This window comes from Macaca fascicularis, chromosome 17 (genome assembly GCF_037993035.2).
Source record: "Macaca fascicularis isolate 582-1 chromosome 17, T2T-MFA8v1.1".
Taxonomy (NCBI): domain Eukaryota; kingdom Metazoa; phylum Chordata; class Mammalia; order Primates; family Cercopithecidae; genus Macaca; species Macaca fascicularis.
The window spans coordinates 76,694,559-76,714,562 of NC_088391.1; the positions used below are offsets into that span (position 1 = coordinate 76,694,559).

The 20,004-nt window shown below is 34.9% G+C and overlaps 1 long non-coding RNA gene across 1 annotated transcript in view; it reads left to right on the forward strand.

Moving 5' to 3' along the window:
• Nucleotides 1-20,004, forward strand: part of LOC135968034 (uncharacterized) — a 71,272-nt gene that overhangs the window by 18,690 nt on the left and 32,578 nt on the right. Inside the window, exon 2 of the long non-coding RNA XR_010582459.2 lies at nt 7,550-7,645. This is a non-coding gene — a long non-coding RNA (uncharacterized lncRNA). The remainder of the gene's footprint in view (nt 1-7,549; nt 7,646-20,004) is intronic.

Sequence of the window (20,004 nt, forward strand, 5' to 3'; positions counted from 1 at the left end):
TCCTTAACAGTAATGGAAAGCGTCATACCCTTTTCTACACCCTGTTTCTTGGGTGAAGGTTTGGCTTAACAGACATTTTCAGCTCTATTGTTTATGTAGTCATTAAATGCTTTGGCTCAGAACTTCAGCTTTCTTTCACAAAACAGCCGGCTCAAGCAAACTATTTCCTCAAGCTCGTGTACTCTTTTATTAAGAATTTATTGTTCAAATCCATATGCCCCTAGTTTATTTCTTTCCCAAATTAGTTTTCGTGAGCCAACAGACGAAGAGATAGGTCCTATAACGTTCTCTGGAAGCCCGTGATGGAGTTTAGTAGCTGACATCGGTGCTGGGTTTCATATAGTTGTTTCTACTGCATAAACTCATTTCAACAACAACAGATAAGGAATTTTTTTTTTTTTCTTTAAAAAATGTAAGATGTCCCTTGTGAAAGTCATTCTCACAAGTTACCTTATAAACAATTCATTTTTTCCTCATTGCTATGGATTTCTCTCAAGTATGGAAATGCGGTTTTACCTTTATCTTTCTTTCTTCTTTATACTTACCTTTCCTTTACATAGTCCAGCTGTGACCTGCATACATAGATAATGGATTGACTAAAAGTAGAACCTAAGGCCCTATTTAAAGTGTCAGCAACTTAATTTCACCAAGATATATGTGTCAGGGTAGGTTTAAAAAATAGCTCAAGCAAAAATTAGCAAATTATATTGTAATTATTTTCAGAAGAGAAATACAATTAACTTGAAATCAACTAAATTAATGTATTTATTTTGCAAATATATTTGTACACGTTTTTTTCATTTGTTTTGTTTTTTGTTTTGTTTTGAGATGGAGTCTCACTCACTCTGTTGCCCAGGTTAGAATGCAATGGCGGAATATCAGCTCACTACAACCTCCACCTCCCGGGTTCAAGCTTCAGCCTCCCAAGTAGCTGGGATTACTAAGTTTTTTTGTAAAGCTAGCCATAAACTTCTAAATGTTGTAATCAGCACGTCATATCTGAGAGTGTGCTCTATGTACTCAACTAGAGTTTGACGATTTTATAGTTGCCAAAACTGTAGGCCTACTTTGAGACTATTAGAATATTTTTGTTTGTTTTTCTACTTTTAGGAATTTTTTTGAATTCCTGTTCTGATAGATTCTGTTCATTCAGTACAATTTCTAAGTAAAACAACATGGGTTTTTAAGGCTTTCTTTTTCTCTTACATTATCTGAAATTTCAAGATTGTAACAGTAACTTACCATTATTTTTTATAATTCTTTTTCTCATCCCATGAATTCTTTTTGCATAGCAGCTTCAGGGAGACAATGGAAGAGGGAGGAAGAAAAATTTGAAAATATTGATATTTTCTTCACCTATGCATGCAAATATAAAAATGGATTTAAGCGTCAAAACTATTTTAATTTGTAAAATATCAAAATTATATTGATTCCTTTTATTTTCATATGTATTTTTAATACTTAGCATAGTGATTCAGTACAGATTCTAAAGACAGACTAGCTGAGAATGAGCCATGACTCCACCTTGTTTTTTTGTTGCTTGACCAAGTAGGTCAACCCCTCTTTGCCTAAATTTGCATATCTGTAAAATAAAGATAAAAATAATACCTAAATGACATATCAATGTTGAAACTATTAAATTTTTAATATATTTAAGCTCCTTGGAACTGTATCTAGCACATAGTAAAATACTGCATAGCCATAGGCTACTTCTTGAAAAAATATGAAGTTAAAAATTAAATAATTATGTGTGTCAACTCAATACTTGCAAAGTTCTGGAATATATCAGCCTAAAGAAAGAATAAAGCATCCAACAGTTTTATTTAATTTTATTTTTCATTACCCATATTCTGGTCCCAGAATATGTACATTTATAGTTTTTTGGAATTAATCTTATAACAGCAGGCAAAAATCAAAATAATGAACTGAACATTGCATTCTGTAAATTGGCATCAAAGAGAAAGAGGAAGGAAAGAGAGAAGGTAAAACATAAGAAATCTGCAAATGTATAAATACTAAGACAAACAAGTAATTCACAATAACAACTTTAATCCCATCTAATAATGGTAGCATTGGAATGTTTGCAGTTTTTATATTGAACTCTCATGTCATAATTTTATAATCATGTGATGTTGGTAAATCAAAAATTGTATCTTTATTATATTCTGTGTAAACAAAAAGTGTGCTCTTTTTAGCCAACAAACCCCAAATTATTTCTACATAAATTTGGAAGAAAACATAGGTAATATTTAACCATTAGAAAAATAGTATTTAAATATCTTTAATGGCAAGTTACTTTAAGAACTCTAGATAATCCATTATTCATTTGTATTTTGTTTATATAAAATATACATAAAAACTACGGTAAATCTTCTTAACTAGCATCCATTTAATAAACTCACCAGAATAATTGCCACACCACACTTGCCCCTGAAAACATACAGACTAAAGCCCTTGACATATTGACAACTCACTTTTATCACTATCACTATAAAACTTTATCACTGTCACAACTCACTATAAAAACAAAACTAAACAAGAGTCCAACTGGAGATAAGGCAAGTAGTTTTAAGAACAATAACAACAAATTAGTTTATTAGCTATGAACCAAGTCAAAATTGGGATAGGTGAGAATGTAATATTTAGGAGGTTAACATTACATTCTTATTGCTAATGAAGGAAATTGAAACTGAATATTGTAGACAATATATTTAATAGTGCAGATTATCATAATCAGAGAAAAAGAAAATATTAGAGCCCCGTATTAAAAGATTGTCAAATTGCTCTTTATGTTCAATTAAAGAATTCCATATTTATGTGACGCTTTATAATTCTCACCTTGATAAATGGTATTGATTAACGAAGCAAGAATTGTTCCCAATTATTTTGTATAAAGGGGTTTCTGTTAAATCTAAAACATGCAGGAAAATTCCACAGCTGGTTATTACATAAATAATTTTAGAGGTTTTTTTCCATACAACAGTATAGTATAATTTTAGAATCAAGGAGTAGCAGTACATTTTAGATGTGAAAATGGAAAAGAACTAAGGTCAACCGACCTCACTTTTAATGCATGTATTAATGCTGAATTTTGTTTATTGTTTCTAAATAGCAGATAAAATAATTAGAAACCCTAAGATATTCCATAACTTTTCTTTTCATAAATAATTTGTCTAGGGTTTTTGATTACTAGAGTGTGTCTTTAAAATCATGTATCTATTTTTTATTTACGTTTAGTTTCAGCTTCTTCCTCCCCAGGTTATACCTTCCTTTCCCATCTTCTTTCTCAGTTAGTTGGTATCCATCTTTGGTTATCCTTCTAATCGTCAGCAGACAAAGATTGTAATTTTAGATATTACCATCAACTGTGACCACATCCAGAAAAAAGACAATGTAACTTATTTTTGTCTGTTTTGTGTTAGGTAACCACACATTGCACCCCAAACCTCTAGCTCCACAAACATCTCCACACATTTATTTGGCCGAAAATGTGTCAACCAATTATTCCAAATTCATCATTTACCAAAGCACTGAGAATGATTTGATTTAGACTAATTTAAATTTATGATTGTGATAGAGATATGAACATTCATTGATCTATGTATCTAAGGAACTATACTAGTTATTATCAAGAAAAGTGACTGAATATTTTGTGTGTAGACCACCAACAATACCTATTAAAATAGAGGGCACCTACCTTAGCAACCTATTATTAAAATTCTTAAATGATTTAATTAAACCAAAGCTCAAGTAATGTTGAAGTGGCGAAGGTTCTATATGGAATAATCTCAGCTAACAAAAAGGAAGAAATCTAAAGAGAAGGTAAAAGAGACCAGAAAAGAATATAAACAAGTATTTAGCATTTCAGGGAAGGACAGATGATGAAACAGAATACTATTTGACAGGGAATTCTATTCTGTAAGCAGGTAATGCATATTCAGAAGTACTGCTCAGTAGATAAGATCAGGAAAGGATAGATCTTAGGACAGTTTTCAAAACTCTGATTTAAATAGGGAACGAGTCAGCATGCATTAGCACACAGTTCCAGATAAACAAGGGATCTTGAAGTTGCTATTTAAAATCTGGAAACAGGCAAAGTAGGGCAAGGAAGAAACTAAAATTTTTGACTGCTGGTAATGAAAAGGCTATAGTAACCTTATTGATTTACAGTAAAGACAAAAGTTAAGGAATAAGCAATATGGATATGACACTGAGCAACTTGAGATCTTTAAGTGATCTCTAATAAGGGACACAACAGATTGAAGAATCTGTATTAGAAATTAATCTGAAACTTGGGGTTATATGACCATAACTATGATAATAAATGACTTATAGCAAAGAAGAAAATCCCTGATAGTCCAGAAGGTAGTGCCTGAAATGGTGAGAGAAAATGATAGGTATAGGTTAGAGAAGAAAAGCTCAGAAAAGTTTGTCTTAAAAAAGCTTATTGGTTTAATTCTGGATAATTTATTTGGAAACACTGAAAAATGATGGTGATAGAGAGGGTTATGACACACACACACATAAACATACACACGTTTGTTTCTCCAAGTGTCATTTCTTTTTAAATGTACATTTGAGCTCTTTGGATAGTAGCGTTTATAAACAGGTTTTGGAGAAACGTCATTTTGTACAATATTGTAAAGTGTATTAGTGTACTATATATATTTTATAGATTTTCCTTCAGAGGAAACTGAACATTCACAAAAGATGCTTGAATACACTTTTGACAAACACCAATTACATAATACTTTCATAGCACATGAGTTCCACCCCTATAATAGAGTATGACGTAATGGCAAGATTTGTCCTCTCCTTCAGACAAATAAAAATTTGAATAATTAAGTAAATTATTATAAATATATTTACTTAATAATTATTTACTTCTATATTTTTATATATGAAGTATATGTATATTGTATATAAGTTAATATATATTTATATATTTAATAATTTGAATAATTATATTCATAAAGTAAATGTTCACTCTTAAACATTGCTACTTAAGCAAAATTAATTTTTACATGTTTTGGAATCAATTTTTATTACATTAATGTTTTATTAGTTAATTTAAGTATCCTCTTATAAAACTATACCGCTCTGGGAAATTTGCACATAGAACTATTCATATTTATCTTAAAACATTAAAAAATGAAAATGCAACTTGATATAAAAATATATAAAATAAATAGAAATATACTACAGTGTAGCAATTATGATACAAAAATAATATATCCAGCTCTTTTAAAATAAACTATGAAGACACCATTTATTTTTCTCCTTACATCAGGTGTCAATATAGTTATTGGGAATTGAAGATGATATACAATTCTGAATTTTCTGACATTCTAAGAATAGTGAAGACTGAAGGGCTCTTAGATGTCAATAATCTTTTAGTACACACCACTACCACCCTGGCCACAACAGAGCAAATCAGAGAAAATGGTAGGACCGTTGTTTACGGGCATAGCCATGGCCTAGGCGCTGCCATGGAAGAGTTCTGCTTGATAGCACGGTACCATCTTGGTTCCTGACTGGACCACACTCAGATCCTTCTTGCCTGTGTGAGGTGATCACAGAGAATGGGACACAAGTGAACGAGGGAGCCCAAAGCCGGCAGATACACAAGCAAGAGATGTCGAGCAGCAGCCATGCCAAAGAGAAAGCTGCACAGAACCAGAGACAGAGATGGAGAAAGAGGTTTACTGTATCAGAAGGAACAGTTACAGTGGGAAGCAGACAGGACTTCTGAGTCACCAGAACAGCAGAAGTAAGGTTGCTGGAGCAGGAAGGAAAGTGCTCTGCCTGCTGAGGAAACAAAAGGATGGCCAGATCATCCCCTGGCCTCAGAGGATACTGCTGCAACTTGAGAACTGTTTTGTATCCAAATGATATTCCTGAACTTCCTTCAGGGTTCAACTTGAGGCGGTCAAAGCCATGTTCTCCTTTTTTGTTATGCTCTGATAATAAATCCTTATCAACTGAAACAACTTTTATGGGAGTCTGATTCTTGCAGCCTAAAAAAGTAATACATCAATATTTAATTATTTGAGATTCACATCTTTCCTCATATGACACAAGAAAAATTATAACTAAAAAGCTAAGCACTAAAGCTGTTAAAATAGAAATTGCAAAATTCAAGTTAGAGAGGAACACATTTTTACCAACTTAAAGGCTAATCTCATTTCTAAATTTAAACACTGTAAACTCTAAACGTATGGCAAGCAGAGCCAACAGCAGACATCTGATGAGGTAAGAAAGTCTATAGAATTCTTATTATCTCATAAAAAACAGTGTTTGCTATTCAAAAAAAGCACCATTTTTGCTTTTAGTAACTTTTCAGGTGCAACGTGATCTTACTCAAGCAGCATTAAATCAAAGGTATAAGTGATGTCTTTCACAGAAAGTTTATAGTAAATCCAGAAGTTCTCTAAAACGACCTTTTCCTGTGATCATCAATGATAAAAGACAAGGAAATTGTACGAAAACCGCATTGTCTGTTTTCAATTCTCCCTGTATTTAGGCCGCCCATCCTATTGTCTTTAAAAGGTATTTTGGAACACATCATTTTTTCCATATTTAAATGTTGAACAATGCTATACTTTATATTGTTATACCTTCATTTCCTAGTTTTAAGTTACTTAATAAAATTTGCCTAGCCTCCTGACTCATACTTTTCTTCCTCTGCCTAAACATGAGTCGCCTATTCCAGCATATTTTCTCTCAAACATTTCATTTCCCACGTTTTCATATATAGATCTAACTCCCTCAGGAAGTCATTGTCAAAAAGAAACAATACTTCAAACTGTGCAATTTAAGATGTCCAATATATCAAAAATAAAATAGCACAACAAAAAGGATGATATAAAAATAAATCAACTAAGATATTAAGGACAATGAAAACATTCTGACAGATGATACAAATTATTCATTACTGATGACTAGCTGGATTTCTTTACTAAAAGCATATTTCTAAAACTCACTTCAAGATTTATATTTAAATTATAAAAAGTCTCTTTAAGGACAGGTAATGATAATTCTTTGGTTTTTAGTGCAGCCATAAGTGGTGTCAAAGTCTAAGAAACTGTTATAATTAGAAAATGTCTCTTTTTCTTATTTTAGCTGTAAGTTTCCAACCCTCTTATGACCCAGTTTGGGTGCTAATATCTGATTTCCAATGCAGTCTTTATGAAGTTTGATGTACTGGGTATGGGGTGAGTGTGATGGTTAATTTTAGATATCAACTTGACTGGGTTAAAGGATACTCAGATTGTTGGCGAATAATTATTTCTGGGTATGTCTGCGAAGGTGTTTCCAGAAGAGATTGACATTTGAATCATAAGCTGAGTACGTGATATGGTTTGGCTGTGTCCCCACCCAAATCTCATCTTTAATTATAGTTCCCACATTCCCCACAGGTTGTGGGAGGGACCTGATGGGAAGTAATTAAATCATGGGGGTGGTTACCCCTGTGTTGCTGTTCTCATGTTAGTGAGTGAATTTTCATGAGATTTGATGGTTTTATAAGAAATTTTCCCTCTTTTCTCAGTACTTCTCCTTCCTGCCATCATGTGAAGAAGGATGTGTTTGCTTCCCCTTCTGCCAGGATTGTAAGTTTCCTGAAGCCTCTCCAGCCTGCAGAACTGTGAGTCAATTAAACCTCTTTCCTTTATAAATTGCCCAGTCTCAGACAGTCTTTATAGCAGCATTAGAATGGACTAATAGAGTAAGGTAGATCAATTCTCTTGAATTGAGCATGGCCACCACAAGAGGCCTTCTTCTTTTTTTCTTTTTGCATTTAATTATTTTTAACTATAGTTTAAGTTCTGGGGTACTTGTGCAGAAAGTGCAGGTTTGTTACATAGGTATACATGTACCATGGTGGTTTGCTGCACTCATCAACCTGCCATCTACATTCGGTATTTCTCCTAATGCTATCCCTCCCCTAACCCCCACCCCCTGACAGGCACTGGTGTGTGATGTTCCCCTCCCTGTGTCCATGTGTTCTCATTGTTCAACCCTGCTTATGAGTGAGAACATGCGGTGTTTGGTTTTCTGTTCCTGTGTTAGTTTGCTGAGAATGATGGTTTCCAGCTTCATCCATGTCCTTGCAAAAGACATAAACTCATCCTTTTTTATGGCTGCATAGTATTCCATGGTGTATATGTGCCACATTTCCTTTATCCAGTCTATCATTGATGGGCATTAGGGTTGGTTCCAAGTCTTTGCTATTGTGAACAGTGCTGCAATAAACATACATGTGCACGTGTCTTTATAGTAGAATGATTTATAATCCTTTGGGTATATACCCAGTACTGGGGTTACTGGGTCAAATGGTATTTCTGGTTCTAGATCCTTGAGGAATTGCCACACTGTCTTCCACAATGGTTGAACTAATTTACACTCCCACCAACAGTGTAAAAGTGTTCCTATTTCTCCACATCCTCTCCAGCATCTGTTGTTTCCTGACTTTTTGATGATTGCCATTCTAACTGCTGTGAGATGGTATCTCATTGTGGTTTTGATTTGCATTTCGCTAATGACCAGTGATTATGGCTTTTTCAAATATGTTTGTTGGCTGCATAAATGTCTTCTTTTGAGATATGTCTGTTCATATAGTTTACCCACTTTTGAAAGTGGTTGTTTTTTTCTTGTAAATTTGTTTAAGTTCTTTGTAGATTCTGGATGTTAGCCCTTTGTCAGATGGATAGATTGCAAAAATTTTCTCCCATTCTATAGGTTGCCTGTTGACGCTGATGATAGTTTCTTTTGCTGTGCAGAAGCTCTTTAATTCAATTGGATTATATTTGTCAATTTCGCCTTTTGAAGAGGCCTTCTAAAGGGCAATATTCACTAGATCACTCAGTGTGGGGCCATCACGGCCCTAACTAGAGCAATACCCAGTGGAGCTTGGGGTAAGGCCACCTCCAAGACCCAGATCAGTAGAGTCAACAGTGTGTAACAGAGAGCCACAGTCATGTAATCTAACCCACGAGAGCTGCACTGTCGGTTGCTCAAAGGCTTGGGGACTAAATCTCATCCCAGTGTGTCCAAATGGCAGAACACTGAGTCAAAAAATATTTTTCTCAAGCTTTAAGATTTAATGTTCTTTGCTTGTTGGGGTTTGAACTTATTTAGGACCAGTTACTCCTTTCTTCTTTTCTATTTTTCACTATTAAAATGAGAATGTTTATCTTATGTCTGTTCCACCATTGTACGTTGAAAGCAAATAACTTGTTGGATTTCATGGATTCACGGCTGGAAAGCAATTTGCCTCAGGATATATATTATACCTTGAGTCTCACCCATACCTGATTTGGATGATGTTTGGATGGGACTCTGGATTTTAGACTGTTGAGTTGATGCTGGGACAAGTTAAATATTTGGGGGTATTGGGATGGAATTAATATATTTTATAGGTGAGAAGGACATGACTTTTGAGAGGCCAAGAGCAAAATGCTGTGGCCTGAATATTTGTTTCCCCTCAACATTTATATATTGAATCCTAACCTACAAGGTGAAGATATTAACGAGTGCAACTTTTTGGAGGTGATTGGGTGCTGAGAACTCCACCCTTATGGATGGGATTAGCACACTCATCAAAAAGGCCTGATGGAGGATGCTTGTTTTTTCCACCATGTGAAGACATATAGAAGGTTCTATACACAGCAGAGCGCCCTCACCAAACACCACATCTGCTGGCACCTTGACCTTATACTTCCCAGCCTGCAGAACTGTGAGGAATAAATTTCTGTTTTTTATAAATGACCCAATCTAAGGTATTTTGTTACAGCAGCCCACACACACTAAAACAGTGAGACTTAGGGGTGAGGAATTAGAGAATTACTATTTTTCTTCAGGCTGCTGTAAACCAAGCTGAGGAAGTGATTCACAATGTGACGTTCTTAAAAAATCAGTATTTTTGCAGGACAAGCCATCCTAAAGAGTAGTCAGTCTGAAAGAGATGGCAGAAAGGGAGGTCTAGAAATAATACTTTTAGTATAGTTTTGGGGAAAGCTAAAAGATGGGAAAAGCAATTGGAACACAGAGAAACATTTACTTTTTATGGTGGCAAAATGAAAAAGAGAAATGTTTAAGAATGTCATTAATCATGGCCAGAAATAGAGCAGTTAAAAGCACAAACTTAATGTAAACAACAGGGGTGAGAGGAGAGTTGCTTGATGTGAAACCTCTAGGAGATTAAGGAGTAACTGACTCTTAAAACTCACCTAGGACATAGATTTTTGCCAATTCAGGGCTGTTGATGCTTTACTTATATCTTCAAATCAGAATGTGTCAAGTTGGTTTGGTAAGCAGCAGCCCTTTTACCTAGAGAAAATAAACATATGTTTCAATAATCTCTTATTTAATACAACATTATTGGCTGAGCAGTAAACAGTTTATAACATGCTATAATTAAAGATTTTTAAATGTTTAATTTTTTTACAGTGCTTATGATAATATAACTTCTTAATTGCTACCTTCCTTACATATGTAAAGCTGTCTTAGTGTAAAAATGAAAGCAATCACTGAAAGTTGAAATAGAAACAGAACATATTAAATATATCCTATACACAAAACATCCACATTAACAGTTTAGTATTTTTTCTTTAGAATTGTGCCCAGAATTGGTTTATTCCAGTGGGTTCTTGGTCTCGCTAACTTCAAGAATGAAGCCGCAGACTCTCGCGGTGAGTGTTAGTTCTTAAAGATGGTGTGTCCGGAGTTTGTTCCTTCAGATGTTCAGATGTGTCTGGAGTTTCTTCCTTCTGATGGGGGACCTCCGCAGTGAGTGTTAGAATTCTTAAAGGTGGCTCGTCTGGAGTTGTTTGTTCCTCGTGGTGAGTTCGTGGTCTTGCTGACTTCAGGAATGAAGCCGCAGATCCTCATGGTGAATGTTACAGCTCATAAAGGTAGTGCAGACCCAAAGAGTGATCAGCAGCAAGATTTATTGTGAAGAGCGAAAGAACAAAGCTTCCACAGCATGGAAGAGGATGCAAGCAGGTTGCTGCTGCTGGCTTGGGTGGCCAGCTTTTATTCCTTCATTTGGCCCAGCCTGCTGGTTGCTCCATCTTACAGACTGCCGATTGGCCCATTTTACAGAGTGCTGATTGGTCCATTTTACAGAGTGCTGATTGGTGTATTTAAAATCATTTAGCAAGACACAGAGTGCTGACTGGTGTGTTTTTACATAGTGCTGATTTGTGCATTTACAATCCTTTAGCTAAACACAGAGTGCTGATTGGTGCATTTACAATCCTGTAGCTAGATAGAGAGCGTAGACTGGTGCGTTTTTACCGAGTGCTGATTGGTGTGTTTACAAACCTTTAGCTAGACACAGAGCGCTGATTGGTACATTTTTACAGAGTGATTGGTGCATTTACAATCCTTTAGCTAGACAAAGAGTGCTGATTGGCGCATTTACAAGCCTGTAGCTAGATACGGAGCGTAGACCGGTGCATTTTTACAGAGTGCTGATTGATGTGTTTACAAACCTTTAGCTAGACACAGAGCGCTGATTGGTGCGTTTTTGCAGAGTGCTGATTGGTGCATTTACAATCCTTTAGCTAGACACAGAGCACTGATTGGTGCATTTACAATACGCTAGCTAGACAGAAAAGTTCTCCAAGTCCCCACCTGACCCAGAAGCCCAGCTGGCTTCACTTCTCAGAAATAAAATTACAACTTTTTTTTTTTTTTTTTGAGACAGACTCTTGCTCTATCACCCAGGTTTCCAGGCTGGAGTTCAGTGGCATCATCTCAGCTCACTACAAGCTCTGCCTCCTGGGTTCACTCCATTCTGCTGCCTTAGCCTCCCGAGTATCTGGGACTACAGGCGCCTGCCACCACACCGGACTAATTTTGTTTTTGTATTTTTAGTAGAGATGGAGTTTCACTGTGTTAGCCAGGATGGTCTCGATCTCCTGACCTCATGATCTGCCTGCCTTGGCCTCCCAAAGTGCTGGGATTACAGGTGTGAGCCACTGAGCCCAGCCAAAATTATAACGTTTTTAGCAGGTCGTGGTTTTATTTTCTTCATACCTTTAAATATTCCCATAATTTATCTTTTTCTAATTTTTCTGCTTTCTTGTCTAGGGAATATTTGTTGACAAATGCATTTGCTGTATACAACAGTGCATCCTTAATCCTTGTTGAATATGTTCCATGAACCCCCGTGGATGCCTGAAACCATGAGTAGTACTGAATGTAAACACTGTGTTTTTTCCAATGCATACATAGTTATGATAAAGTTTAATTTATAAATTAGACACAGTAAGAGAATAACAACGATAAATAATAATAAAAGATCAACTATAACAATATACTTTAACAAAAGTTATGCAAATGTGTTCTCTCTCTCTCTTTCTCTTTTTCTCTCAAATATCTTACTGTGCTGTATTCATTTATTTTACCACTATGGTTGACCACAGGTAACTGAAGACTTTGAAATTGAAACCATGAATAAGCATGACTACTGTATATTACTGTATACACAGAGGATCTTACAATAGCCTGAAGATATTGCCTAGTCAAGTTTCCAGACAAGTGGCTTTCCATCCACTCAAGACCAAGGCCATGAAGATGCAATAAAAATAAGACAGACTGCAGTCACGGTCTCCCTTATTCAGAAATAGTTACTCTCACTCTTACTTAGACTTTCCTTCCAACCAACCTCAGGTTCACCTAGGCTGTATCAGAGTCTTCCCTCCTGACCTGCTCTACTGTCCAGCTCTTTGATTCCTTTGCATGATCTTTGTTATTATACAAAGTGACCAAGCAATTGAACATACACGATTATTAATATCTTTTTGTTAGCGATTTTGGCATCAATGTGGCAGATAGTGAGAATAGGTCTCTTCTACCAAACTTTGCTACCATGTTGTGATAAAATCAAGTCTCAGACAGGAGGCCAGTATAAATACTATCATTTCTTAAACATCACTTAGTAGCAACACTAAATTGCTTTTCTGTGATCTTGGTGCCTTTCCAGATCTCTCTTTTTATTTTATTTTATTTTATTTTATTTTATTTATTTATTTATTTATTTTAGGATCTGGTTCTCTGACCCTAACTAAAAGCAAAACTAACAATATTCCAGTGGCAGCATTCATTATAATATTGAATATTATGTCTATGAAATATTGTAATTATACATTCAGCATCAGGCAATCCAAATTCCCCAAATATGTCAGTTACCATGTGCTATTTAAGGAAAGATACAAATGAAGAGCTTACTAGCTTTTCAAAGCTTGTTCATGGAAATGTGAAAGCTCTCTCTTCCTAGAATATTTTAATCAACCTATTTATTTGGATGCCAGTAATGTTGCCAATGAAAGCGCATTTCTAACATTTGTTATGCCACCAGTGGTGGTCAGAGAAAATGCTATCTCAAGATCTCTCTTCAGTGCAGACTTTTGACTGACATTCTCAATGTATGCATTGCTGTTTGGGACATATCTCCACCTCTGGCAGAGAAGATGAGAACTTACACATGTTCATCTTTTTCCAAGTCCACATTGAACTACTTTCTAGTAAATTACCACTTATTTAGTAGTTGTTCAGACTTTAAAATAATCTCTCCCTAGAATTCAACTTCCTGCATATTTCCCTCAACATTGAAATGTACGGGATACTGGCACATGCTATTCTGCTTAGGACCCCTGCCTGGTTTGGAAGGAAGGATAAGATGGAAAGAGATTGTGGTTTAGATAGCTGGTGATCACCAGATCTGTTTATCCTCTTGTTTCTGGGAATAGGGACAAACTTCCCAGCCCTGCTTGCAGTTAAGTTATAGCCATGCAACTAGCAAAGAAGCTGTGAGTGGAAGTTGCAATTGTGAAGTTTATGAGCCTTTTTCCCTTTTTCTGACAGCCACTCTTTCTGACACCTTTCAAGAATTACTAAGACAACAGAAAAATTCAGTTATATATGTTCATCAGTATTAATTGCTATGTTTATTTCACCAATTACTTTTGTTCTACCTTTTTAAAAAACTGGTTTATTTTCTTCTCCATTGTGCTGAAGCAAAAACAATTTCAACTGGAATAAGTGTTTGCTTGAAATTGCTTCATAATGACAATTTGCTGACTCTGATATAAAAACTATTACATGATACCTCAGGAGTTAGAAAATGAGTATGGTATAGAATCTATGACTTTCATCAGCTAACTTCTCCAGTATTCCAGTTACCATGCTTCTCCTAAGGCAACTTTACATCTGTATAATAGTTATAAGATATTTTACTTTAATATCATAGGATTTATGGACACACACACACATAGATATACATTTATAAAAACTATAGAGTCCCAGTTTTTTCAATACTTCTACAAGGCAGTAGGAAAGTCAGGGAAATCTACAGAAGTCATAATATCTAAAGTAAATGTTTTTTTGCAGCAAATATTCATTGGGTATCTATATGTGCAATAATCTGAAATAGCTTTTTTGTTTAAGATTTTGCTCAGTCTCACCCTATAATTAAATTATGGAGCCAAAAATGTGCCACCAAGTATGTACAGTGTCAATTTTGTACTCATTTAGTTTTAATAATTTCCAGGCACCTGAGTGTTGAGTGCCAATCACAATAGAAATAGGTTGCGTTGGCAAATGACTGATCTTGGAACTAGGTTCTTGAGGAGAACCAAGAAAGAAATAAAACCTTATTTTATTGATAACTCTTATTTTTCATATTATTCCAGTATTGGATTGTAATTTTTAATGCTTTCTTAGAGTAAGCATTTATTTATCAATTTTACTGGTTCTCTGGCTTTCCCAGAATTAGTTTTTCTTTCTTTTGCTTATTTTTAGAGCAAAAAATATTTTTAGATTTGATATGTGGGCACTGAATGTCCAAGGGACTTAATACAAACACAAGAAAAATACTCCATACATGAAATTTGTTTTACTTGATGTTTTTTGTTTGGGTTATTTACATTTTTTTCTGATAATTGTCTTGGAAAGGGAGCATAAGTTATGAAAATTTGGGGAAGTAGCTTGTCAAATAATGTTTTTTATACCTTCTTCATTTATAAGTAGCTCGATATATACTTCTAAATTTACTATATATTTCTTTAGAATGTTTTGGTTTTATATTTCCTAAAACATACTTTTATGATATTTTTAAGAAATCATCATTTTTCTGTTTTCTGTCTTTTGGTTCTGCTCTTCTGACTATTTCTTTAACTTCCACTTATTCTGGCAATTTTGACAGTCTACATTGATTCTATTCCCTACAATTTCCTTTGTTCTAGTTTATTTCTTCTCATATTTTTCATGTTAGAACTTTTCCTTGAATGTTTGGTGATTAATGGCATCTGTTACTATTAATCAGTAAGACATCGAAGGTTGAAATAAAGCTCTTATAAGTCTTGACAGGGCTTCTGACTGGTGGAAGCTATGACCTGAATGTTTGTGCCTTTCTTACTGCCCCCAAATTTGTGTACTGAAATCCAAGGTGATGGTATTAGGAAGTAGTGCTTTTGATAGGTTTTTAGCATATGAGGTCACAGGTCATGTGAATAGGATTATAGAATTCTTACAAAAGAGATCTCAGAATCATAGCTGGCCTCTTATATACGTGAAAACACAGTGAGATGATACTATCTATGAATCAGAAAATGAATCTTCGCCAAATAAGGAATTTGATGGTACCTTGATCCCGGGCTATCCAGCTCCCAGAATGGTGAAAAATAAATTTCTGTTTATAATCCACTTAGTTTGTGGCATTTTGTTATAGCAGCCAGAAATGGACTAAAACAGTGGATGTCCTTATATGATTTTTGGGCAGGTACACACAAACTTCTTTGAAGGATCTGCAAATATACGTATCTGTATAATCATTTTGGGTAGCCCGATTCTCCAAGGAACAATATACAAATTTTCGACCTGGAAGATAAAATCCTGCCTGTTGTTGCTTTGAGAGCTTAGGGGAAGCAGTTGACAATGGTTTTCATCCTCAATTGACTGCCCTTTGATAAGGTGATTATTGCTGCCCTAAGCTAGGATCGGTGACTATAATTCTTTGTTTCAACTTCCCATAGAATGCATCTCTCACCCTTGGCTAGAAGAAAGAAGAGTTAGTGGCCTAGAGTAAGGCCTGGGCAACAACATTTCTGGGTCCTTTGCATCAGTGCTTCCATATTAGATACACCTTCTACATGTGTGTGCATTACAGGTTTCCTGTGTCTCCAATTACTCAGCATTTGGGGCAGGGTTCTAAAGAGGGAATTATTTAACTTTGTTGGCGTCTCTCCTTTAATATAGGTTTAGATTTCAATTTTATGTTAATTTCAATAGCCTATAAATCTTCCAGTTTATAAGAAAAAATAAATGTTTGTTTATTATTGGAATGTGCAGAGAAAAATATGTGGGACCATTATGTCCTGTTTTAAATGCCTCATTCTGTTTATTCATTTATTTATTTTGACACAGTTTTTAAGATGAGAATCCTGTAGTTTTATGGCTAGATATATATATATATATATATATATATTTATCCTGAGCCACATTCTTTAACTTTCTTTTTGCACTGGCCTCCCGAATTGACCTATTTTTTATTTTTTATATTTCAATTGCCTTATGCCCTAGTTTAATGGTTCACACTCACATAAATATGTTCTTTAAACAAATTGGATTTGCTATAGGCATAAACAAATACAATATATATCTTTGAGAAACTGTCCATATAATTAAGCCCAAGTCCTGGAACTAAATCTCTTATAGACTTTTTAAATCATTTCATTTTGAAGGACTGTTTAAAAAAAAAAAAAAAAAGTAATTTCAGTTTCTTCCTGAGGCCCTCTGTGATGTCACATAAAATTTCACAGTATTCTTACTTTTAATGGTTAGGAATGAGCCTAATCTTTAAAAAATTTATTCAATTTTTAAGTTCCTGTCGCAGTAGCCAGGCCAAATTAAGGTACTATATCTAAACACAGCCAATAGTAAGAAAGTTGCTCTGTTTGGGGAAAGCCAGTTATGTAGATGCTTTAACTGGTGAAATAGGTTTTCTATGTTGAGTAAAGAGTGGGATAAGGAAAACCTTCAAGCAGTGAAACTAATAACATTATCATTATTGTATTGTCTAGTAAACTTTGGTGAGTTTAGAGCAAAGGTTGGCAAACATACCATGGCTCAGATCTTGTGGGACACCTGTTTTGTAAATAAAGTTTTATTGGAACATGGTCATGCCATTTGTATATGCATTGTCAGTGGCTGCTTTTGTATTAAAATAGGAGCAACAGAGACTGTCTGGCCTTCAAAGCAGAAAATGTTTACTATCTTAATTAGTTTCTTAATCCATGAAGAGAAAAGACATATGAGGAGGCAGAGTGAATAGTCTTTAGCTCTTGATGATGTGTTTTAGCTAAAGGTTCTAAAACAAATTACTGGCTAGAATAAGTGGGTGGATGTGAATGAGGTATGTGTTAAACATGAGAATATATTCCCTTGAAGTCTCCAACTTCAGGGAGTAATTGATCAAGGGCACTAGTGCCATTCTCAGAAATCAGTGGTTGAGTTTTCTCTGAGCCTATGAGGCCACAGTACCCAGAAGATGCTCCCAGCCATTGATGAAAATGACAAGGATAATACAATAGTTTATTTCTGAAAGTCTCAGGACTCCTCTGATGGCTGACTCCTAGATTCTGCTTTGGTCTTCCTCAACTTTCTTCAGTGTTCTTGATGGTCTATGTGGCTTGCTCCTAACCTATCTCTGTCAAGCAGAGTAAAACTAGCATCAAACTTTGAAAGTTTTCCTAGCCTTTTCTGGTTTCCTCCACACTTTCTCTCATGGGCATTTTCCCTAACACAATCCTTTTATATGAAACCTGTGTTAGAGGACCAAGAATAAAACAAGTGCTTGCAGGATTCCCAGTTGGGAATGTCAAATACATTACTTGTGCTTTTATCTTGTTCTTTGGAGCTAAGAAAATGTTTCCAAGAGATATATTATTTGAAATCTTCAGCATAAAGTCACTTTTAGTTGAGTCCATTATGCATAATAATACCAGTCAGAAATACAGGATGCTATGGTTTGAACGTACTCCCTACAAAATTTAGATTTTACCAATGTTATAGTATATTAAGAGGTTAATCTTAATAGTATTTAAGAGGTAGGTGATTAGCACATGAGAGTTTCTTTTTTTGTGAATGGGATTAGGTCTTCTTATAATGGGGCTTGATAGGGGAAGTTGGTCGCTATTTGCCTTTCTACCTTCTGCCATGTGAGAACACAGTAAGAAGGTCCTCACTAGACACCAGTACTTTATATCTTGGACTCCTCAGGCTCCAGAAATGTGAGAAAATAAATTTCTGTTCTTAGTAAACTACCCAGTCACAGATATTCTATTATAGCAGCATAAATGGTCTAAGACATAGAGAAAAGGGTAGAGAACAGAACTTTAAATAATGCAAATAGTTTAGAAAAATATTTATAATTCACCCCCAAAATGTTAAATCCAAATGATGTTTACATTTTTTGTTAGATTCAGTGTTCTCAAATATGCATTTAATAGATATAATTAAAATAGTGCCAGAAGAACTTTATTTTTGATAAAGGTATTTTAAAAATGATTCCTAAAAAGTATGCATAATGAACCAAACATAGGTAATACTGTTTTTTTATGTTGCAGATATATTTGTTTGTAATTTTATTTCTGTGTTTTAAAAATAACTTGATTTTTAATATTAGATAATTATTTTCATGATAGGTATTTTATAGTATTATAATAATTAACAATTAGAATTACTTGCCAGGGAGAACCATAAGTAATTATTAGATTTATGTAATTCTTGTGTTGATTAATAGAATATGCTAATGACAGATGTTCCAGATAAATTCAGGAAACTATTCCAAAGCTGGGTGGTTTCCAAGTGAAATATTTGTGGAAAAAAAGAGAAAAGAGAAAGCAGAGAGGCATAGCTGATTTTTGTTAAAAGTGGAAAGTTGGGTAAAAGGAAATTAAGAAATTTTCTTCACTATGGTGAAGAAAAAATGTAACTTGACTAGCCACTAACATACATTCTTCATGTTTGCAGTTTTAAAGATAAATGCTTTCATATAAAATATCATATATTTGAATATTAAAGAAAAGATTGTACCAGACAAAACGAACAAAGAGATGTTGGTTTTATTCCAGTACTTTTTCAGCAATAGGCAAGAGAGAGAATATAGACCATGTTTGGACACACAGCTCTGCTGAAGCAAAGGGCAAGAGAGATTAAGTGCTGGAGTTGGGAAATTGTAGGTCATCTGTGTTTAATAATTGGCTTTACTCTACCCAATTAGGCCTTACCTAATTTCCTTACCCAAGGGAAAAGTAAATGTTCTTCTATTTTCATTACTGGTGATAGTTTTACATCTTGGTGCATGGTGGCTAAGAAAGCTAGTTACCTGTCATCTCCACAATGATTGGAGATGTGGGCACTGTCTTACTTGATGATTATTTTTGAAAAGGATAGCTCTAATATCTCTTGCCAAAACTGGCAAGATACCTTTAAAAGATTTATATCTTTTTTTGTTTGTTTTCGTTTGTTGAGACAGGGTCTTGCTCTGTCATTCAGGCGGCAGTGCAGTAGCATGATCATAGCTCCCTGCAGCCTGGACCTCCTGGCTCCAGTGATCCTGCCACCTTGGCCTCCTGAGTATTTGGTACTATAGGCATGTGCCACCACACCCGGCTTTTTTTTTTTTTTTTAATTTATGTAGAGACGGGGTCTTACTATGTTGCCATGCTGGTCTCAAATTCCTGGGCTTGGGCCATCCTCTCACCTCAACTTTCCAAAATGCTGGGATTACAGTCATGAGCCACCTCATTTGGCAAAGATTTATATCTCAAAGGAGCAGAGAATGAAGGTATACAAGTTTTCTAAAATAATTACTCTAAGAAAATGGAGATCAGGAGCCTAAACTTACAAAGAAGCCTGTTCAAAGTTTAGTCAGATAGAGGGAAGCATTAAAGCCTTTTTTATCGGGAACATCACAGGAGTATAGAATCGAATTAA